This window comes from Ochlerotatus camptorhynchus, unplaced genomic scaffold (genome assembly GCF_037179485.1).
Source record: "Ochlerotatus camptorhynchus isolate MF236.1 unplaced genomic scaffold, CSIRO-AGI_Acam_v1.1 ptg000077l, whole genome shotgun sequence".
In the NCBI taxonomy this organism is placed as follows: Eukaryota; Metazoa; Arthropoda; class Insecta; order Diptera; family Culicidae; genus Ochlerotatus; species Ochlerotatus camptorhynchus.
In genome coordinates, this window is record NW_027040567.1 from 4286022 (window position 1) to 4310537 (window position 24516).

Below are 24516 nucleotides of genomic sequence, written 5' to 3' on the forward strand. Positions count from 1 at the left end.
TCTTAGGCCTTAAGGTTGTTTAGTTCACTAGACTTGAAGTGAACTAAATAAAAATCATTAGAAATCCCGTTGCGCGAATCGCCAGGACGGGATTTCATTTTCATTTCGATTACTTGGAGTGGCACGACCCCAAGTAATTCTGCCAGTTCATCTTTAATCTGATCCAGGGATTCACAACTGGGCAGTCCTTTCATGACAACCTTGAACACACGTTCAGTTTTGGTGTCGTAAGTAAACAATTTGTGCTGCTTCTCAGTAAGATACTTAAGAAGACATTTAAAGCCGTTCAAGGTTTCAGCCAATACACGGCATTCACCTCGACGTCCAATTTGTAGTTAAAACTTAACTTTCACGAAGTTCAGAAGTTCCATGCGATGAGCATGGAAATCGGAGGTGGTTATCACAATAGGGGGAATCTTTTCCTTCTTGGCACTAAGCCGGGAAAGTTTGTTAGTTTGTTTGTAGTTGCAGTAGATGATGCATAAGGCGCTCCATGTAATCGACACACAAGGATATCCTCATATTTCTTCTTCTTCCTCGCATTTCAAGCTTATTGCATATCGCATATTAGCTTATTGCGTGCTCTCAACTTAGTGTTCTAGATGCACTTCCACAGTTATTAATTGAGAGCTTTCGATGCCTGTACCATTTTTGCATTGGTATAATTATGTGCCAAGCCCAGTCATACTTCTATGTCCAGGGAAGTCGAAAAATGTTCCTGTGCTAAGGGAGGTCCCATATTTACCCACATCAATACCCTAGCATCGCCTATGGCTCAATTTCCCAGCCTAGAGCTTGATATATTCCTGTAAAACACTTTACGGTGAATTATTCTTGCCATTTCTCTCTGCATTCCTTCAGTGCAGCAGCCATCGGCAGCAACACCAGCAGGAGACAGATCCCAACGAGGTGCCGGGAAAAAACACCTTGTTCGGTGAATCGATAAATTTATGCTTAAATAATACATTTATTCCAAGCCCGCTTCCCCCATCGCCCCACCAATATGTTACAAAACGCGCAGAGACATCTTGGGCCTGGCGATGATCCCGCGAACCCGATAGGGCAATTTTTTCCCCCCGCGCGTCGTTGTTGTATGGCGGCAGCAGCAGCAGCAGAGTGGATTTCTTGCACCTCGCATTTTCCGATTTCCATTTCGCTTGCATTAACCTTAGCCTCTCTTTCGCGCTGCTTGCATTGCCTTTTTCAGGTGACGACTAATTGTAACATAATGGAATACAAGCACACCTTGAACCCGACCACCGCGAACCGATCCCAGCAGCAGCATCCCGAGCAGTGCCATCACCAGTGTCGTCAGTACAGTCAGTGTCAGTGCCAGAGGATGATGCAAGCTTAGCAGCATCCAGCAACTGCATCACCATCGTTCCGAGAGTGGAACGAAAGAGGAAGAGGAAGTGAGTGCGAAAGAGAGAGAGGCCGGGCGTCCGTCCGCGTCGCAGTGCAAGGCAGCAGGAAAACCGGAGATCTTCTACGCGAGATATAAAAGGTAAGGAATTTTAATAGAGTTTCGTTGCATTGGAGATTCGTGTCGTCGTTACCGGGGACTCGTTTGCGACTTTGACTGGCGAGTTGTTTAGCACACTGCACTGGGGCGCACCGAAAGGAGTACATTAAATTTTAAGACGCCGCCCGGTACAAGTTTGTCTCATTTCCTTCCAAGAGCGCGTGAGTTGATACTTTGTAGACATCAACTGCGCATCGTTGAGAACCTTGAAATTGAATCTTTCCAATCTTCCACATTTTCCCTCGTTGGGGCTGTTGTTGTTGATGTTGGGAAAAAGATTCACGGTTTGCAAATTTAATTAAACCGGCTGCTGTCACACACGCCAACTCGGTGCTTCCTCCACATCTGGCCCCGAAAGCTCGTTCCGAAGATTAATCATCGATATTATGCATACACAAAGCGACAACGACGACGACGTTGTCGTCGTCTTCGTCGACGTCATTTTGATAAAAAATAAAGAGTAATCTGGAAATAAGTCATCAAGCTCTGATACAAGTCATCTGTCATCCTGCGTGAGGATCACGCTTCGCAAGGTTCCCAAAAACGAAAACCATCATTGCCGTCGTCGTCGTCGTCGTCCTCATCGTTCAGGTTCAGTTTGATATGTTGATATGTTTACAACGCGCTGTCTTCTTCCACCACCAGCGCCACCGACGAGCAAGTTATATAACTGGAATTTAAAATTCAAAAATTTAAATTCTGGAAATTTGCATATCTATATTAGGTTTGCGAGTTTGCTTGAACCACCGAGTGGAGTCAACGGCAGCAGCGGCATCGATGCTTGTCTGTCTACTCTATGCCGTTCCGTTGGATTGGGCTCATTGAGTTTGCTGCTGTTCGCTTTTGTTTTGATGAGTGAGTTTCTGGAGCTTTGCTCGTCTGGAATTACTGCTAAAAGCAACACGGACTGTCGATAGCTGCTTTGATTGGGGAACATGTTGGCAGAATTGGGATACTGGAATGAATAAACTTTCGGATTTCAGAGGGAACGTCAGTTGAATTAGTTTTGCGTAAGATGCAATGGTTTTGTTTTAACAATTTATTGCATAAGGGAATTTGAAATGTCAGATTCCGTAATAGCTTAACTTTGGAGAAAATGTCGATTTTCTGAAACTTGTGTTTGTTTAGAAGTTTGATTGGCTCTTGGATTGAGTGTACATAAGTTTTTCAATTACCTCTCGCAAAGTTTTTTTAATTTCGAACAGGCCTATTTCGTATAACGATGTACCACGCAGTGAAAAAAGTCGAATGATGTGAAGCTCGAATGGACAAAATGTCTATAAGGGGCTACAAGGTTGAATGGGCAACTTGTCTAATGGGTCAAAATGGGTCAAATGATTCAATATGGACAGAAGAGCCCAAAGAGGTACAGAAGGTCGACTGGCCCAAAGAAAAACAACAATTCAAAAAGACTAAAAGTCGAATGGACAAAAGGTCGAATGATTTAAAGAGCTACAGCAAGTCGAATAGCTCCGTAACGTGGGTGGATCACCTATCCGTGGTACGTTACAGAATGTAAGATCTATGATCGATTCCTACTCTTGACTACACCAAACTAGGGGAACCGGATTTTTCAGTAATTAAAGGAACACATCTGACTAAGATGTTACTTTGACAAATGTTCGAATGATCAAATGGTTCAAAGAGGGATAAAGGATCAAATGGCCTCTTAGAAACAAGCACAGTTCTTTTTAGAGAGGGTCTAATACAAGACAGGAGCGGATTCAAAACAAACTGCCTTGGCAGCCTATGCCTAGGTGATTTCTAGCAACACTGCCAATGCAATCAAGATAAGCGCTGCTCGATTGGCTCTGGCATTGACCGTCCGTTTGGCTCAAAAACCAGTCAGTTCACTCCTCTCTTATACTAGACCCTCTCTAGTTATTTCTAATAATAATGTATTTATGCTTTATGACACTTGAGTATTAAGATCCCTTTTTTTTCTTCTTCTACCTTGCATTTCAAGCATATTGCTTATAGTGCTCAGCTATTAATTGAGAGCCATCAATGACTGTACCAAATTTTCATTAATAAAATTGAGTGGCAAGTACAATCTACGCTATGACCATGAAAGTTGAGAAATTTTCCAACCCGAACAATTCCTACACCGTTTGAAAAATTCATGTAAATTTCTGCGAGGTATCGCGCACATAAAATTAACGCTAGATTTGGCATAAATTTACGTGATTATTTTATGTAAATTTAAGCGCAATATCGCATAAATTAGCAATATTGTATGCAAGCTTGCAAACGATTTTGCTGTTTATTCTAAGTATAGCTCAAAATTAAACGTAGGGAGATTTTACGCGATAGTTAAAATTCAGATTTTTTTCTGTGTCTGTGTCTGTGTCTTGAATCTTGATTCTTGAATCTTGATTCTTGAATCTTGATTCTTGAATCTTGATTCTTGAATCTTGATTCTTGAATCTTGATTCTTGAATCTTGATTCTTGAATCTTGATTCTTGAATCTTGATTCTTGAATCTTGATTCTTGAATCTTGATTCTTGAATCTTGATTCTTGAATCTTGATTCTTGAATCTTGATTCTTGAATCTTGATTCTTGAATCTTGATTCTTGAATCTTGATTCTTGAATCTTGATTCTTGAATCTTGATTCTTGAATAATGATTCTTGAATCTTGATTCTTGAATCTTGATTCTTGAATCTTGATTCTTGAATCTTGATTCTTGAATCTTGATTCTTGAATCTTGATTCTTGAATCTTGATTCTTGAATCTTGATTCTTGAATCTTGATTCTTGAATCTTGATTCTTGAATCTTGATTCTTGAATCTTGATTCTTGAATCTTGATTCTTGAATCTTGATTCTTGAATCTTGATTCTTGAATCTTGATTCTTGAATCTTGATTCTTGAATCTTGATTCTTGAATCTTGATTCTTGAATCTTGATTCTTGAATCTTGATTCTTGAATCTTGATTCTTGAATCTTGATTCTTGAATCTTGATTCTTGAATCTTGATTCTTGAATCTTGATTCTTGAATCTTGATTCTTGAATCTTGATTCTTGAATCTTGATTCTTGAATCTTGATTCTTGAATCTTGATTCTTGAATCTTGATTCTTGAATCTTGATTCTTGAATCTTGATTCTTGAATCTTGATTCTTGAATCTTGATTCTTGAATAATGATTCTTGAATCTTGATTCTTGAATCTTGATTCTTGAATCTTGATTCTTGAATCTTGATTCTTGAATCTTGATTCTTGAATCTTGATTCTTGAATCTTGATTCTTGAATCTTGATTCTTGAATCTTGATTCTTGAATCTTGATTCTTGAATCTTGATTCTTGAATCTTGATTCTTGAATCTTGATTCTTGAATCTTGATTCTTGAATCTTGATTCTTGAATCTTGATTCTTGAATCTTGATTCTTGAATCTTGATTCTTGAATCTTGATTCTTGAATCTTGATTCTTGAATCTTGATTCTTGAATCTTGATTCTTGAATCTTGATTCTTGAATCTTGATTCTTGAATCTTGATTCTTGAATCTTGATTCTTGAATCTTGATTCTTGAATCTTGATTCTTGAATCTTGATTCTTGAATCTTGATTCTTGAATAATGATTCTTGAATCTTGATTCTTGAATCTTGATTCTTGAATCTTGATTCTTGAATCTTGATTCTTGAATCTTGATTCTTGAATCTTGATTCTTGAATCTTGATTCTTGAATCTTGATTCTTGAATCTTGATTCTTGAATCTTGATTCTTGAATCTTGATTCTTGAATCTTGATTCTTGAATCTTGATTCTTGAATCTTGATTCTTGAATCTTGATTCTTGAATCTTGATTCTTGAATCTTGATTCTTGAATCTTGATTCTTGAATCTTGATTCTTGAATCTTGATTCTTGAATCTTGATTCTTGAATCTTGATTCTTGAATCTTGATTCTTGAATCTTGATTCTTGAATCTTGATTCTTGAATCTTGATTCTTGAATCTTGATTCTTGAATCTTGATTCTTGAATCTTGATTCTTGAATCTTGATTCTTGAATCTTGATTCTTGAATCTTGATTCTTGAATCTTGATTCTTGAATCTTGATTCTTGAATCTTGATTCTTGAATAATGATTCTTGAATCTTGATTCTTGAATCTTGATTCTTGAATCTTGATTCTTGAATCTTGATTCTTGAATCTTGATTCTTGAATCTTGATTCTTGAATCTTGATTCTTGAATCTTGATTCTTGAATCTTGATTCTTGAATCTTGATTCTTGAATCTTGATTCTTGAATCTTGATTCTTGAATCTTGATTCTTGAATCTTGATTCTTTAATCTTGATTCTTGAATCTTGATTCTTGAATCTTGATTCTTGAATCTTGATTCTTGAATCTTGATTCTTGAATCTTGATTCTTGAATCTTGATTCTTGAATCTTGATTCTTGAATCTTGATTCTTGAATCTTGATTCTTGAATCTTGATTCTTGAATCTTGATTCTTGAATCTTGATTCTTGAATCTTGATTCTTGAATCTTGATTCTTGAATCTTGATTCTTGAATCTTGATTCTTGAATCTTGATTCTTGAATCTTGATTCTTGAATCTTGATTCTTGAATCTTAATTCTTGAATCTTGATTCTTGAATCTTGATTCTTGAATCTTGATTCTTGAATCTTGATTCTTGAATCTTGATTCTTGAATCTTGATTCTTGAATCTTGATTCTTGAATCTTGATTCTTGAATCTTGATTCTTGAATCTTGATTCTTGAATCTTGATTCTTGAATCTTGATTCTTGAATCTTGATTCTTGAATCTTGATTCTTGAATCTTGATTCTTGAATCTTGATTCTTGAATCTTGATTCTTGAATCTTGATTCTTGAATCTTGATTCTTGAATCTTGATTCTTGAATCTTGATTCTTGAATCTTGATTCTTGAATCTTGATTCTTGAATCTTGATTCTTGAATCTTGATTCTTGAATCTTGATTCTTGAATCTTGATTCTTGAATCTTGATTCTTGAATCTTGATTCTTGAATAATGATTCTTGAATCTTGATTCTTGAATCTTGATTCTTGAATCTTGATTCTTGAATCTTGATTCTTGAATCTTGATTCTTGAATCTTGATTCTTGAATCTTGATTCTTGAATCTTGATTCTTGAATCTTGATTCTTGAATCTTGATTCTTGAATCTTGATTCTTGAATCTTGATTCTTGAATCTTGATTCTTGAATCTTGATTCTTGAATCTTGATTCTTGAATCTTGATTCTTGAATCTTGATTCTTGAATCTTGATTCTTGAATCTTGATTCTTGAATCTTGATTCTTGAATCTTGATTCTTGAATCTTGATTCTTGAATCTTGATTCTTGAATCTTGATTCTTGAATCTTGATTCTTGAATCTTGATTCTTGAATCTTGATTCTTGAATCTTGATTCTTGAATCTTGATTCTTGAATCTTGATTCTTGAATCTTGATTCTTGAATCTTGATTCTTGAATCTTGATTCTTGAATCTTGATTCTTGAATCTTGATTCTTGAATCTTGATTCTTGAATCTTGATTCTTGAATCTTGATTCTTGAATCTTGATTCTTGAATCTTGATTCTTGAATCTTGATTCTTGAATCTTGATTCTTGAATCTTGATTCTTGAATCTTGATTCTTGAATCTTGATTCTTGAATCTTGATTCTTGAATCTTGATTCTTGAATCTTGATTCTTGAATCTTGATTCTTGAATCTTGATTCTTGAATCTTGATTCTTGAATCTTGATTCTTGAATCTTGATTCTTGAATCTTGATTCTTGAATCTTGATTCTTGAATCTTGATTCTTGAATCTTGATTCTTGAACCTTGATTCTTGAATCTTGATTCTTGAATCTTGATTCTTGAATCTTGATTCTTGAATCTTGAATCACTTGATTTAAATGATTCTCTTGATTCTTGATTCTCATCATTCTGATTTTTTTTAAGATGTTTGATTCTCTGGATGCTCGATTCTCATGAATTTAATTCTGTTTTCTCGTTAATCTCTTGATTCTTTGTTCTCATGATTCTGCAGTCTTTTGATTTCCTTGATGCTTGATCATTGATTCCCGTAGCTCATGATGCTTGATTCTCTTGAACCTTGTATTTATAAATTTTGGAATTGCTTGATTCTTTTGATTCTTGTTTGTTTTGATTCTCTTGATTATTGGTTCTTTTTTTATTATTATTATATTAACTTAAACACTCTTCAGGCTTTCGTATCTTGAGATTTGAAGTAGTGACATTGACGTGTGAGACATGGCTATTAAACACCACACCAGGGCCGTCCCCATCTTGAATCTCTTGATTCTTGAATCTATTGATTCATTCTCTTGATTCTGTTGATGCTTAATTCGCTTGATTCTTTTGATTCTGTTTACTATTTTTTCTATTGATTCATGATTCTCTTGATTCAAAAACTCTTGTGATTAACGATTCTCTTGATTCTTAATTATTTTGATAAATGATTCTCTAGATTATTTAAAAGCTCGATTATCATGATTCTTGATCATCTTTACTCAGGATTCGCTCAATTCTCATGATTCTGAATTCTTTCGATTTCATTGAAAGTTCATTCCCTCGATTCTCTTGATTAATGATTCTCTTAATTCTTGATTATCTGTATGTGCCATTCTCTTGAATCTTGATTTGCTTTTTTTCTTGATTTGTAATCTTCAAGAAAATATGATTCATGATTCCCTAGTTGATCAGCTTTTTTCATTCTATAAGTGAATCAATAGTGAGTGATTCATAATTCTTCTGAATCGGTATGTGACACTCTTTATTATTGATTGTCTTGTTTTTTGAAGCTCGATTTTCTTTATTTTTTTAATTCTTTTCACCCATGATTCTCTTGATTCTTGATTATCTTTGTTGCCTTGATTTCTTTGATGATCAATTTACTCATTTCTCTTATTTCTAATGATTCGTTATTCTATTGATTCTCTTGATGCTCGGTCATATTTATTCTAGATTCAGTTGATTATCTTTATTTTCAATTCTCTTGAATTTTAATTCTCTTGAATTTTAATTCTCTTGAATTTTAATTCTCTTGACTTTAAATTTTCTTTACTCTTAATTCTCCTGACTTTTGATTCTCTTGACTTTTAATTCTCTTGACTTTTAATTCCTTTGACTCTTAATTCTCTTGATTTGTTATACTCTTGATTCTTGATATGTTTGATTCTTGATGCACTTGATTCTTTTGATTTTTAAAATTTTTTATTCTATTGATTCATGATTCTCTTAATTCTCTAGATGCTCGATCCTTTTGATTTTTGATTTTCTGCACTTGTGAATGCTTTGATGTCTGATATAATTGAATCTCTGGATTCTTGATTTTCTTGATTTGCTGGATGCTCGATTCTCATGAATCTTGATTTTCTTTAGTTGCAATTCTCTTGAATCTTGATTTTCATGATTCTAGATTAATTTTTAATTTCTCGATGATTGATTCCATTGATTCTTGATTCTCTTCTTTTAATACTCTTAATGCTCGGATTGCTTCAATCTTGATTCTCTGTATTTGATTGATTCTTGATTTGTTTTATTCATGATTCTCTTGACTCTATTGATTCATGATTCTCTTGATGCTCGATCCTCTTGATTTTTTTTTTATTTTAATTAGTGGTTATTCTCTGGATTTTTAACTTTTCTAGATTTTTTTTTATTTTTTTATTTTATGATTCTTGATTTTCTTGATTCATATGATTCTCGATTCTCAAGATTCTTAATGCTCAATACTCGTGATTTTTTGATTCCTGATTCGCACGGCTCTTGATCCTTATGACTTTCTCGATGCTTGATTTTATGGACTCCAGGTTCTCTTGATTCTCTTGATTATTTTGATTCTTGATTCCCATGATGAACGATTTTCTTAATTCTGTTGATTCTAATGATTCATGATGATCTTGATTCTCTTGATGATCTGTTCTTTTTATTTTTGATTCACTTGATTCTCTTGATTTTTCATTCTATTAATTAAAGGTTCTCTTGATTCTCTTGATACTCGATATTTTCGATTTCTGATTCTCTGCACTAGTTATTTTCTTGATATTGATTTCATTTTGGATTTTATTGAATAATTGGATTCTTGATTTTCTTGATCGATTCTCATGATTCGTTATTTTTACTATTTGCGAATCTCTTGGTTCTTGATTCTCATGATTCTTTTTAACTAATCGATGCACGATTCCATTGATTCTTGATTCTATTGATTTTTGATACTCTTGATTCTTGATTTGCTTGAATCTTCCTTCTCTTGATTTTTTTTAATTCTATTTATTCATGATTCTCTTGATTCTATCGATTCATGATTCTCATGGTTCTTTTGATACTCGATTTTCTTGTTTCTTGATTCCCTGGACGATTAATTGTCTTGATTCTCTTGATTCTATTGATTCGTGACAGGGATGGAAAATCATTTACATTCATTTCATGCATTCATTTACAATCATTTGCCTCTATATTTTTCATCAACAAAATTTCGTAGAATAGTGTTTAAAGCTTTTGTAGGCTTTTATGTTAGCTTCATTTATTGTAAACAACTCACAGATCTCTTACGCATGATGAATCAAAGCGATTAGAATCTACCATTGTTTTCAGTGAATGTAAATCGCATTCACTGAAAATCAATAACATGTTCTGCCAGCTCTATTTCATCATGCATAAGAGATTCATATTTTAGTTATTGACAAAAGTTGTAGTTAATATCAAACGCTACAAAAGCATCATACATAATTTAACGGTATTCTGTTTATGAAAAAAGTTAGAGGCAAATTAATGTAAATGAATGCACGAAATGAATGTAAATGATTTTTCATCCCTGATTCGTGAGTCCCTTTATTGTCTTGATGCTCGGTTCTCTTTATTCTTTTGAACCTTAATTATACTTATTCTCCTGACTTTTAATTCTCTCGATTCAAAATTCTTTTGATTAGTTATACTCTGGATATGTTTGATTATTGATTCATTTGATTTTCTAAATTTTAATTTTTCTGTTGATTCATCATTCTCTTGATTCTCTTTATTCTCTTGATGCTCGATTCTTTTGATTTTTAATTATCTACGCTCGTTATTTTCTTGATTCTTCATTTTTTTAAATTCTGATTTTATTGAATCTCTGGATTCTTGATCTTCTTGAGTCGTTGTATGCTCGAATCTCATGATTCTTGATTCTTATGATTTTAGCTTTTTTTTTTAATTTATCGACGCTTGATTCCATTGATTCTTGATTCTCTTGATTTTTGATACTCTTAATTCTTGATTTGCTTGAATCTTGATTTTCTTGATTTTCTTGATTCATGATTCTAATTATTCATTATTTTCTTGATTTTATTGATTTATGATTCTCTTGATTCTCTTGATACACAATTTTCTTGATGCTCGATCCTCCTGATTTTGTATTTTCTTGTAAGTAAGGTTCTCTTGATTCTTTTTTATTCTCTGATTCTTGATTTTCTTGATGCTTATGATTCTCGTGATTTTATTGATTCTTAGTTCTCGTGAATCTCTTGATTATTTTGATTCTTGATTCAATTGATTATCTTGTTTCTAGATTTTCTTGATTTTTGATTATCTTGATTCTTGATTTGCTAGTTTCTTGATTCACTTGATTTTCTTGATTTTTGATTATATTGATGCGTGATTCGCTTGATTCTCTTGATGCTTGATCCTCTTGATTTTTTAATTCCTCTACACGTGATTATCTTGTTGCTAGACTTTTTTTTTAATATTTTGCATCTTGATTCTTTTGACTATTGAGTATCTTGATTCTCTTGATATCTTAATTCTCTTAATTATTAATTTTAATCTTTCATTTTTATTTTTGCTTCTTGATGCTGGAATGCTCAATCCTGATTTTTTAACTTGAGTTTTGTGATCTCGTATCCGCATGTTTTCCAAGGCATGATTCTTTTGATTCTTTTGACTATGTATTCTATTGATTCTTCATTTTCTTGATGTAATATTCTTGTGATTAATGATTATCTTGATTCTTAACTATATTGATCAATGTTTTTCTAGATTATTGAGAAGCTCGATTCTTATGATTGTTGCCTCTCTTTACTCATGATTCTCTTGATTATCATGAAATTGCATTCTTTTGATTTCATTGAAGGTTGATTCCCTTTATTCTCTTAATTCTTGATTATCTATATGCTTGATTCTCTTGATTCTTTATTTTATTTATTCTCTTAATCCAGGATTTTCATTATTGTCAATGAATCAGATGTTCTTGTCAAGAGTCTTGCATGATTCTTTATTCACTTGAATCTCTTGGTTTTCTTGATTTTTTATTTATTTTATTTTAGCGGCATTGATTCATGATGCTCTTAATTTTTTCCAATTTAAATTCATGATTTGCTTGATCTTTACTACTGACTCTTTTATTTTTTTATACTCCTAATTTTTGATTATCTTTATACTCAATTGACTTGATTCTTCATTTTCTTTATTCTCTTGATTCTGGATTCCCGATGCTCTGGATGCTCGAATATCTTTATTCTTGATTCACTTGATTCTCTTGATTATTTAGACTTTTAATTCTCTTGATTATTGATATGTTTGATTCTTGATTCACCTGATTCTTTTAATTTTTTTTTGTATTTCGATTCATGATTCTATTGATTCTCTTGACACTCCCCAAGTAACACGTTTGTCACAAATCGGTTGTGGCAACTTCTATAAAACTTATATCAGTCATAAACAAGTTGCTGCAACTTATTGTGACGGAAATGTGCTACTTGGGTCGATCCTTTAGATTTTTTCATACGTGATTCTCTTGATTCTGGATTTATTTGATTTTGGATTTTTTTGAATCTATGGATTCTTGAAATTTTTGATACGCTGGATGATAGATTCTCATGATTCTTGATTTTTTTTTACTCACGATTCTCTTGATTTTTGATTTTCATTTTTTTTTTAATTTCTTATTTTAATTTTTTATTTCCCGATGCTTGATTCAATTGCTTCTTGATTTTCTTGATTTTGTTTTAATTTTAACATGTCTTGATTATCTGATTCTTTATTTTCTTGATTCTTGATTTTCTTGATTCTAATGATTCTAGATTCTCATGGCTCTTGATGCTCATTACTTGTGATTTTTTTTTTGATTCATCATTCATATGGTTCTCAGTCCTCATGAATTTCTCGGTGCTTGATATTGTTGATTCCAGGTTCCCTCGATTATTTTGATTTTTGATTCTCTTTATTCTCTGGATTCTTGATTCTCTTGATTTGGGATACTCTAGATTCTTGATTGCTTGGTTTTTGATACACTTGATTCTCTTTTTTTTTTGTTTCTTGATTGTATTGATGCATGATTCTCTTGATATTTGAACCTCTTGATTTTTGAATCCCTTTACTCGTGATTCTCTTGATGCTCAACTCTATTTATTCTTTTGAATATATTTATTATTTTGCTTCTCTTGATTATTTTAATTATCTTGATGCTCTTGACTATTGATTATCTTGATTCTCTTGATCTCTTGTTTCTCTTAACTATTAATTATTTTCATTTTTGCTTCCTGATGCTGGAATGTTGAATCCTGTTTTTTAAACTTGAAGTTTGAGATTTCACATCCGCATGATTTCCAAGGAGAAACAAAAAGACGTGCAGGCAGTGTCCTTCGCGAACTTTTCCAGCTCTGCTTGCAGGGGAATGAATTTATAAGAATTTCTACAAGTGAAATGCTGAGAAATCCCTCAAACTTCTGGATCAATCCCCACTACTCAAATGGCAAGTGGCAAGGACTAACAGGATAAACTTCTGGAGTCAGTACAAATGACTTGAGCAATTATTGCTGAATTCGAGCTTATTCAGGCAAAAATTTGCTTCTTTAGCTACCCACTAACTCAGCTTATAGTTGCGCAGCTATTTTTGAAATGCGGAACTGTTCGGTAACAGTTTGAAAATCTGTGAAACTTCAAAGATCAGCGAAATTTATCCGTAACTTGTACAGACTATGTTTTGCTAGCCCCGTTTAATGGTAAAAAATAAAATTGAAAATTTAACGTCTTTTTCTGCCATTCAAAAACCCAATAGAGTTAAGTGGGGTAAGAGCAAGCACTTCGTTTTAAAATTCATGCATCTATTTTATCGTAACATCAAATTTTAGTTTATAACCGTGAGTCGATTTTTTGACTATTTGGTCACAATCCCTTATGGATAGCTATTTGAAAAATCTGCTCCACAAGTGGGACAACAGTGCGCATTTTATTAAATGTTTCTAATCCCAAGTAACATTGCATGTTTTATAGAGGTTTTAAAGCATTCTGCAAATTTAAATCATGGTCTACAGAACCCTCATAAAATTGAAATTGTAATCATGTTTTGGGGTTTCGCTCAATACTCCCTATGCGACTAGACTACCATGCGTCTCCATTGATTTAGAGCAACTGTAACATGGTCACGACGCATGGAAATTTAATTGTGAGTTCAAAAGGCTTCCATAGCAGTCGCTGAGGATCTCGGGAGCTGCAGGGCAAGCTCAGCGAGCATGAGAAAATCAATTTCGGATGGATTAGTTCAAGTGAACTTTTTGTGCAAATGTGAAGAAACTGAAGAAAATGTGAGGTCATGTCCAAAAAGGTGGTGCGCCCAGAAGACCAGCGAGGAAAGTTCCAGGGACACAAGAGCTAAAACATCAGGATCAGCTTATCCAAAATGAATGGAATATCCCGGCCGCGAAAGTTTGCCTAATCTGTACTGAAAGCTGAACCAACTCCGCAAATCCTCCTCCAAAGTTTTGAGGATTCCCTCTGAGACATTCTCAAAAATGGCCAGGGAAAGATCCCAGGCGTGAAAACGATAACAATGAACCGGCTCTGTCGATTGTTCCAAAAATAAAACAAGCCCAATGCAACTCCCTCTCGCAGACGGTGACTCCGTCGAACCGAGAATCGCTTTCGATGGTTTCCCGAATTGACGAAATATTCTCGCACCACGCACTGTGTCCACTAATAATCCGCTCATAACAATCATTTAAAACTTCATATCTTATGCGATTTGATGGTTATACTCTGTGGCATCACACTTTGATTCGATTGCCATGACTAGGGTATTATCGCCCTCTTTGCAGCGCCCGCCGACCGGTTGATATTCCAGCAGGACCAGTTTTTTTTCTCTCGATTCGAATCGGATTAGATGTAAATTTGATTTAGTTTTATGGAGTTCATGTTTTTCGGTTCGATCATCTTCCAATTTTTATTTTCTTATTTTCATCAAGCAACTATTTGGAATTGATTTGCTTGGGAAGCGTGGGAGAAATGGGGGATTTCGGTTTTTCTTGGATAGGGTTGCCAGAATATTTTCGCTTTTCAAAGAGATGGGTCATCGCAGAAAATCCGAATCAGGTAACACCCTCCTTTCAAGTTCAAGTTCAACCACCGCAATCGATCGATTCCATGTTTATTTATGAAGTGGGATGCCTGCCAGAGATGCTGCTGCGAGCGGGCGATAAATTATTTGCCAAAATGGTGATTCCATTTTTTTCGGGAGAGTTATGCTTTTTGGCAAGGCGTGCGTTCGCCTGACTTTTATCCTGATGGCGAAAAAAAAACTGAATCTTCCAGCTGAGAAACTGGAACGTTAGAATATATTTATTTGAGGGCATTCTCGTTTGGCTCTGGTTAATTATGTGCGAAAATTGATGGTAGGTCGTAAATTTCGGGCCAATGACAAATTTTGCAGAGGAACTGACTGGAGGCTAGTGAGCCAGAGCGGGAGATCGTTCCAAGGTGTGATGGGCACAAGGTGTGGAGCATTGGTAGATAAATTGGCAGAATCGAGGAAACATTCATGTGGGACAAATTAGTTTGCGTTGTTATATCTAGAGTTGGGACGTGGTGGCGGGGTGTAAAGGGTAAACGATGAAGCATTAGCATATAACTGCGAGTGTTGTTTCGAAGCCAGATGTGTTGGCGGGAGTGATTTAAGTAAGAAATCTGAATATATATTAAAATGATTCAAAATGGGTGTTGAAAAATTGAACAAGAAACTGGGTAAAATATGTTTCACGGAAAAGCTACTTGCAACACTTGCTTCAATTGTAGCAATTGCATCGCATTGCACCGTTTCAAAACCTCACTTGCCAATCTTGACGCAACTTATTAGCATCAGTAAACAATTGCATGGGCGTCGTTCTGTGCTTGAGCGCAATTGTCTTGAAATCGATACCGTCATGCAACTATTATCCTGTTCAACCATATACCAGTTACTAATGACTTTAGAAAATTAAAAGCTAATTACGCTGAGCGCAAGACAGTCAGAACCCGTCATGCCCGTTCTGACCGATTCCCCTCATCATATATGAGCGCGCTTCAATCTATTCTGCCCTCTGCACATTCGTGCTGCCCATTAAGCTTGTTAAAGCGTAATGATAAATAAACAAGAGTAATATTCACGACCGAGAGGGAGAGCAAAAAGTAGACCCATGCTCAATGCCTCGGCCCTTTGGGGGCCTCGGTGCTCCATGCCATCACCGCGCACCATTTACTCAGTGTAACTTATCCCGGGTCATTATCGCTTCAACAGCGTGTGTGCTATTTGCACTGTGGCTGCCATTCCTCACAACAAAACCGGAGCATGTTTCGCCTGCTGCATCATGTGCATGTGCATGTGCATCGCCACCCCGTCGTCGCTGCTGTCGTCGTCGTCCGTATCCATTACATTGATTCACGGTGGTTATCTTGATGCATAAACCGTGTAGACTATTGGCCGAACACTGATTCTGCCTGTGAGATAGGGCGCTGCTGGGAGCCTTTATTAGCTCGATCGACCTCGTTATCCTCTCGGCAGCTAATGTCGAAGAAAATCGATCTAATGAGAAGTTCGTAGACCGTGGCCCCAAAAAGGCGATTAGTTATTGGTGTACGTGTCAGATAACGAACCCTTTGACCTCGGAGAAGGTCCAACACCTCACCAAAGTGTCGATAGCGATGGGCCGAGTGGGTCTGGTGTTAGAATTATTACACTGGAATAAATTTTCCATAAATTTCAACGCGCCATGGCGCGTAGGTCTTCCAGTCTCCGAAGGGAGGGTGTGGGTGGGGAAACACTTTCTGAAACAATAACACCGGGAACAACGCAGAGATGGTGTGAAGACGGTGCCGGACGACGAGCACCAAAGAGCAATACAAGAATCAAAAACATAAGCAAACTCTGTGTTTTGCGAAACAAGCAAATGGCATTAAAATCCTAGTTTTATTTATATTTATAACTTGTTCTTTTTATTTATTCGCATCTGGAGCGAGCGCTGGGTTAAGCAAAAGAACACACGGATGAATGGTGACCGGTGGCGTTATGAGGGGTCGGTGCCCTCGGCGAGGAAAACTTTAATCTATTTCAAGTTAGCAACACTAAATTATTGATGATCTGTTCCAAATTGTTATGAAAATTAAAAAATTGATTACAATTCTCATCCCTGGAAAACAAAAAACAAATGATTAACCTCATGGCCAATTTCAATTTTAGGCAAAAATCGGGATGATTGCTTTGTTTGCATCAATATTATTTTTTTAACTAGTTCGTTTATTTGGAAGCCTCAATCGCGTTAGGTTTACGGAGCCGATCGTTCATTGTTCTTTGATTGTAACAAAATTCACTTAATTCTATGTCTAGTAGGAGTTGGGTCGAATACTCGTGGCTTACTCGAGGTTAGAGAGGTACATTGTCGAAGGATAGGATCAGGGGAGGAGCTTGGGGGCAAGGTTTCGTTGTCTCATCAGAGCGTTGTCGCCAGTATGAATGGTAGTGCGGTTCCAGTTTCGTCTGGAGTTCGAACGGCTAATCAAGATTATAAGAAAAGCAAAAACGACAGCAGTTATAAGAAGGTAGAACAATATTGATTACAAAACTCATTGCTACCTCTCACTCAAAAAAAAAGCTCACATCCAGGACCAAACTTGAGGCGGACCAACAGGAGCAATTCGCCTTGGTCATGGAGACATTTTCGTTCCTCTGTCCTCGATAGGAAAAATCCATCTAATTCAAGACGATCATTTCAAAACTTACTAAATACGCGTCAATTGAGTATTGCACTACTGCTTGATTGAAAGTTTCAGTACAATATCAATGGTGTATATTTGCATCGATGATGCATTGGAACTTGGCTTGTCATGTGTGCAAATAGCTTCGGAATGCTTGCGTTCTTGAAATGGGCTATTGTAGCTACGGTAGAGCTGTCACCTTCTAACTTCCGGGTTCAAGCTTCTTTCATTCACAAGAAATGATTGCAGGCAGATTTTATCTATAATGCCACTGCCAGACAGTGGCAGTTCGGCCAAGGGCGAATCTTCATTCTAATCTACGATTCCACATACTATTAATAACCTTTTACACATGAGGACCTCCTATCGACCAGAATTAATCGTGCATATGTTTAGGATCAACAAACATTTTCAGGCGCAAAGGAGCAACAGGATCGTATTGATAACGTTTCTTAATTCCAAAATCTGAAGACTGTTTTGAATAATATGTTTAGGTAATGGGCAGCTTCTATTTATTAAATGCTTGATATAACGATTGCCAGCAACGCCGGCTGGGCGTATCCTATGGCTTACCCTCCTTACCAACAAAACTCCACCCTTCCCGTGACACTTATGAGGGGTCGTAGAGTTCTCTGCATCTCTCTTAAGTAAGAGTCGGACTAATATTCCTCCCCTTTCCCCACCAGATGCAAGGACGTGGCCAGGATAGCTCTGGTCTGTTGGAGAGTGACACATCCTTTATCCAAGAGGTAGTAATAAATCACAAATTACTATCTAACAGCAACGGATGAAGGTGGGTCTCCTTCTTAACAACAGTTTGGAGCTCGTACCACCTACGACATTGTGCAACCTGGTTTATGCTATGCTCTTACCGTTTTCATTTTGGAGCATTTTTTCTGAACTGCGTTAGGGTGCACCCAAAAAAATCTATTTTCAGCTCTAACTTTTTTATTTATCTCTCAGTTATCAACAGATATTGGAGATTTTCTAATCTATTTTTCAAATGTCTATCATCAAAATGGGGCAAACGTACAGACATTATTTAGCCATCATTTGGAAAGACACATTTTAGTGTATACTATATGTGAAAACTGGGTAATACGTTTTTTGCTATATCTTAAGTTAAACTTATTAAAACTCACTATCTGTTAACCTGCTATCGAACGTCAATTAACTGACAAAACCTCAAGGCTGCAAACAGCGTGTCGATGCATGTTGTTGCTACCGAATTGGGTCTGCAATACGAAGAGGTTCTTCGCCTCCAGCCGAGTAAGGTATTTGGATGCGCCTTTATGAAGGTCGTCAACATAGAGCTAGGGCAGAGGATTGTAGCAGAGCACGAAAACAAGCACGAGACCCAAGCAGACGGCAAAATCTACAAGCTTCGGATCACAATGGAGGAATGGGGTGGTAGAGGTGCAACTAACGGACCTGCCCGAAAGTATCACAAACGAACAAATCACTGAATTTCTCTGCGCCTACGGTGAAGTGCTCTCGGATCGACCATGTATGGGATGGCAAATATCGCTTTTTTTTTGCTGTTTTCGAAATCTTGAATATTTATTTAGTTATTTATTTATTTATTTATTTATTTATTTATTTATTTATTTATTTATTTATTTATTTATTTATTTATTTATTTATTTATTTATTTATTTATTTATTTATTTATTTAATTAATTATTTATTTATTCATCTGATTTTTTGTCATCTTAATTAATGTAATGGGGAAAAGCCAAATTAAATGGCGTAGAAGCCCCATATCTTTTCACAAAACAGTACAAACATTACAAAACAAGCACATCCGTGAACATAACATAAAGTGAACATGGCTTCAAATATCAGCTGTAGTCAAAAACATAAAAAAATTATAATTCTATCAGCTCCATTGGACATCCATCATCCGAAGCAATCCTCGTCGGCAGTGGTGAATCGAGAAAAAAAGGATACAGGTAGCATAATCGTTACAATTTAAGAGCAATGGAATATTACTCACCTTTCACAATAACGAATCTCACTCGATCCATTAATGCAATTCAGTCAGTCTACGCTTAAATGTTGCCACAGTAGAGTTGAAGAGGATGTAGATTTCGTTGAACCTAGTCGACATAAAGCGGATAGGATCATAAAGGCCTTACAAGGAGTTGCGGAGCTCAAGCAGCAAAAAATTCCGTTGGCAAAGTAATCGTTCAGGAACGTAAAGGTTAAGTTGACCTAGTAACTCTGGTGCGTCAGTTTCTCCTGCGAGAAGTTTAGCAAGCGTCTGCAGTCCCCATAATCTGCATCGATCTCCATATTGTGGTAGGTTTAACGGATCTCGCCACGGAAGGCGTCGTAGGGCATATCTCATAAATTTCTTTTGAATTGCTTCGATCCTACCAGACCAGGTTAACTGGTACGGGCACCATACTACCGAGTTGGATTCCACAACCAACCGCACCAGTGCGCAGTACAGAGACCGGAGGCAGAGAGGATCGGTAAATTCGCGGGATATTTTGAACATAAATTCCAGCTGTCGGTTGGCTCTACAGATAATATCGTTGTAGTGCGATTGGAAGGTCAGCGCTGAATCCAGGATGACACCAAGATTACGAACTGGAAGACAACGCTCAAGGGACTGACCATTAAATGAATAATCATACGTAATCGGGTTGAGCTTGCGATGAAACGATATAACGTTACATTTGTGGATGCTCAACGTCAGCATGTTCCGTGAGCACCAATTAGCAAAACTATTCAGCAGCAATTGTAGAGCATAGCAGTCCTCGATACCTTTACTGATCATGCATATTTTGACGTCATCAGCGTAAAACACACGGCAGCCAGATGGTAGTACGAGAGAAAGCTCGTTGATGAAGAGTGAGAATAACAAAGGACCCAGGTTGCTACCATGTGGCACGCCAGATAAGTTTGAAAATTGTTCCGAAGATTCAAATCCGATATTAACGGTGAGGCTACGATCCGTAAGGTATGATCCAAACCAGCAGAGACACCAATTCTTCCTAGACGTTTCAGTAATATTCCGTGGTCAACTCTATTTTGCGTATGCAAAACGAAGTAAACTGGACGAGACTGGTAGATGTTGATCTTTTGGGGTAGAAACCGTGCTGATCCGTAGAAATATAATTCTTGCAGGAGTCGCAAAGTACACCATTTATTATGATTTCAAAAACCTTCGAACAAGTACACAACGAAGTTATTCCTCTGTAATTCTCGATGTTCTGTCGATCCCCCTTTTTAAACACGGAGAACATGACCGATGTTTTCCAGCTTGTGGAAAAACTACGCTTCCGTAATGATATGTTGAAAAGTGTCGTAAGAGGGAAAATCAACTCTTCGCCGCATTTTTTCAGGATGCATGACGGTATGCCATCTGGACTGGACACAGAGTATTTCAATTTGTTTATTGCGGAGTCCACCTGATTCGACGGGATCGCAAAGCTTCTCAGAGAACAGACCCCACTAGGTGTATCTCTACAAGCTTCTGTGATTTGACGTGCAGACGACGTAGAATCATTAAATGCCCTTCTAAAGTGAGTGGCAAACAAATTGCACTTTTCCAAAGCGGAGGTGGCGACTTCATCGCCCAGAAACATCTCAACGCGTAACCCATTCTCCTTCCGTTTAGAGTCGACAAATTTCCAAAAATGTCGTGGATGTCTGCGTAGATTTTCCTGAGTTCGTTGGCAGTAGCGTTTGTACAGATAACGGTTATACGTGCGATAATTGTTACTAGAAGTGGCTCCCGTTCTAGTGGAGAATGCTTATTTGATAGCGGAAGATAAAATGTTTATTGTGTTGTACCTTTTGACTATAGTTTTAAGATGTATTGTATAGTGAACAAGAATCCTCGGCTCTGTAAAGTTAATTCGGTTGAGCCTTATCAAATAAATTAATACCCAGGATTTTCCATGTGATTGCGCACAATATTTTTTCTTCTTTCGAGTTCCATTTGAGTTATTTCTGAATGCGATCGACTACTTTGATCAAACTTGCACCAGTTGTTCTCTATAGAAGTGTAAATAAACCATTGTCAAAGATTTTCGATTCCCAACACTAGAGGCGTGCTAGCGGCGCGCGAGGGGCATACCAATTTACTTTTAGTCAGCTTTTATTAACTCATTCCAATATGACAGAGATCATTCCGATTTAAAATACAACCCAACAAACAATTTGAGCTTATTAAAAGCTGAATAAGCCATTTTTTAGCTGAAGAAGCAAATTTTTACCCGAATAAGCTCTTCTTCAGCTTTCAATGTTTGTTGGGAATAGCTTAAAGTTGCCGGAACATACCATTGCAATCTACAACAAATCGTTCCCTCATGCTACGCCACTGCTGATTTGCATTGCACTTGCCAAAGCTCCGGTGCAGCTTTTTGCTTCGACCATTCATAAAACTTTGCTCAGAATTTTCGTTTACGCTCCGTCTACCGGGGCTGTAGTGCTTTCACACAACATTACTGTTGGGAAACTTTCCCAAACTTAAAATTAGAATTGTTGCACTTTCACGGAAACCATACTGACGGCAACAATTTTGAAATAGCACTAAAATAATTGCATTTGTTTGCCGGTGATTACAAATTACAGCCCTGCCTGCTCGAAGCAAGAACCACCAGAAAGCATCCTAGCGTAATCCTAGTGGTGCGTCGGAATTTCTGCAGCCACTCGGCATCCCTTTCTGAATCGGTAAGATTTACGATTTAAATGCCGTGTTGACTCGAAACGCCATCATCGTTACCGTCCAGTGCCAATGCTAAATGGAAATCTACGAAAGGGAACTATGGCGAAGCAAAAAATCTCTTAACAAGAATGACGGCTGAAAGTTTCCCTGAAGCGGAAAGTTTTGCTTCTTTAATGGTTTTCCAAAGTTCACACCACAGAAGCTTTCTTGCGCGGCACGGTGCTCCTTCCGATCGGTTTGTGGTGGTGGCATATTCAAGTTGTTCCCACCGATTTTGCATTCAGAAACCTTGGATTTAGGTCTAACAACCACAACAACAAAACAACAACAACACCGGGTAGAACTACTGTCAGCAAGCGTTATCTAACGAACTGGATCTGAACAACCTTTTGCAACCAACTGCCAACAGAACGGGGGTGCGCTCAGGTGGTGGTACAGGTGCTACCTATCTAGAGAAATAATTGAATTCTCGACCTCTGAGGGGTGCGAGAACCAGTTTTCCAGCCGCATCGGCTACGAGCAACAAAGCGGGCACACCAACCATTTGCATTTCCCAAGCAGCGGCTGTAAATCAAGAACCAGATTCTTGGCCAATTTATCACGAGACAATCAACCGCGAGGCGAGCTGGAGCTCCTAATGAAGTCAAATCGGACGTGAAGGAATTTCGGTTTTGCAGCAGCAGCAAGACACAAGGGTTCTCAGTTTATAGTAGTATAGGTGGCGTTACAAAAAACAAACGTACTTTTTTATGCCGATTCATTTTTTACCATTGCTCGCTAAGCATAAATGAAATTTCGCAATTAATTTTATTTCGGGTTTGCAGTTCCTTTTTTTGCTGGAGGGGAATGCACTGTAGTTCTCCGCCGTTTAATTGCAATCTTTGACCTCTTCTCCTCGTTGGTGGCGGGGAGGAAACGGACTTTTACGCTCAGTTGGGTTTTCGGTCATGCCAAACTACGAAAGCATGAGGAATTGCAGTAAAACTGATTACTATCTAACTGGTAAAATTGTTTATGGTCTGTTTAATGGGTCTACTGGAACGGTTTCAAATGAGAGAGGTTTTTTTTTCGGGTGCCGACGTGATTCAATGCGTTATGATCGAATCGAAAAATGTAGAAAAGATTTAATATAAGTTTGCTTCAAAATTCATTTGGAATATTCCAAAGATTTGACGTTCTTCATTTAAAAGGAAGTTCTCCTAAGCGATCCAGAGACTTCCAGGAAATTTAGATTGGAAATCACTAAGAGTTACATATTTATATTTGATCGCGCACGGGTGGGATCCCTACGTTGTGTTGTGATACGGATAAGTACGAAGACGAATAAATGAAATAGAACACACCGATGTGCTTGGCCGTCCTGCCATGGCGGAGGCATACGAACTACTGGTCTATTTGTATTCGTTTGTATAGAAGCTACAGTGGGTAGGGTAGATGTACATGTAGATGGCGTTGCACAAACAATATTGTTAGAATAACTCCTAGGATAATACTAATACAGCATTATGTTATACAATAATATCCTCGATACTGTAGAAATTCCTATAATTTTCAAACAAATCTTTTTGCGGACAGCCACACGATTTTAACTACTTATTCTAGAAAATATCCAGTGAATCCAGTTAGTGTGTTGAACTTCGTAGAAGAAAGTCTTGTATTACGTTTAGCTTAGCATATGCGGTTGTACAAATCTTGGGTGGCTACATATATAATGGTCATCTAATACGTTTCATTCCGTATCGAGCGCTCATCATTCGTTGCTAGAACGTCTAGCAGTATAGTTCGTTCGTTCGTTCGCTTCGCTATCGAGTTTTTTCTAGTTCGTTTTATTGCTACGTTCGCGTCGTGGAAGTGCCGTCATCGACAGGCGCATTGGCAAGTCTAATTGCACTTGCCAATAAACAAAGCATGGTACGCAAGCGTACTACTGCTCCTGCATCGGAGGGCCCTAGCAAGAAGGCCCAAACGGATCCCAGCGCTGCTTCGGATGACGCAGCAAATCGGCTGCTACAGAGCAACCAATTCTCGGTGCTCGGAGTAGAAAATGGCAGTGGCGACGCCACTGAAATTGCGAAAAAGGAGCGGATTCCCCGCTGTTTACACCGATGAAGGACGTCGCCCAGCTTAGGGATGAGCTGGCAAAACGCAAATTGTTCCCGCGATTCAAAATCTGTAGCGTTGGAACAAAGATCATGTGCTCCAGCCTACAGCAGTACAAGTCGGTCGGTGACCTGCTGAAGAACAGCACAGTGGAGTTTTACACTCACGATTTGCCTTCGAAGAAACCATTGAAGGTTGTTTTACGAGGTCTGCCGTTGTACGAAGCGGCTACCGTAAAAGATGAGCTGGT

At 36.9% G+C, this 24516-nt stretch overlaps 1 protein-coding gene across 1 annotated transcript in view; it reads left to right on the top strand.

The window, feature by feature from the left end:
• LOC135697743 (chondroadherin-like protein) overlaps nt 1–24516 on the top strand; it is a 491051-nt gene that overhangs the window by 268955 nt on the left and 197580 nt on the right. The window contains exon 2 of the mRNA XM_065217547.1: nt 1208–1504. The gene's annotated coding sequence lies outside the window, so the exon portion shown is untranslated. The remainder of the gene's footprint in view (nt 1–1207; nt 1505–24516) is intronic.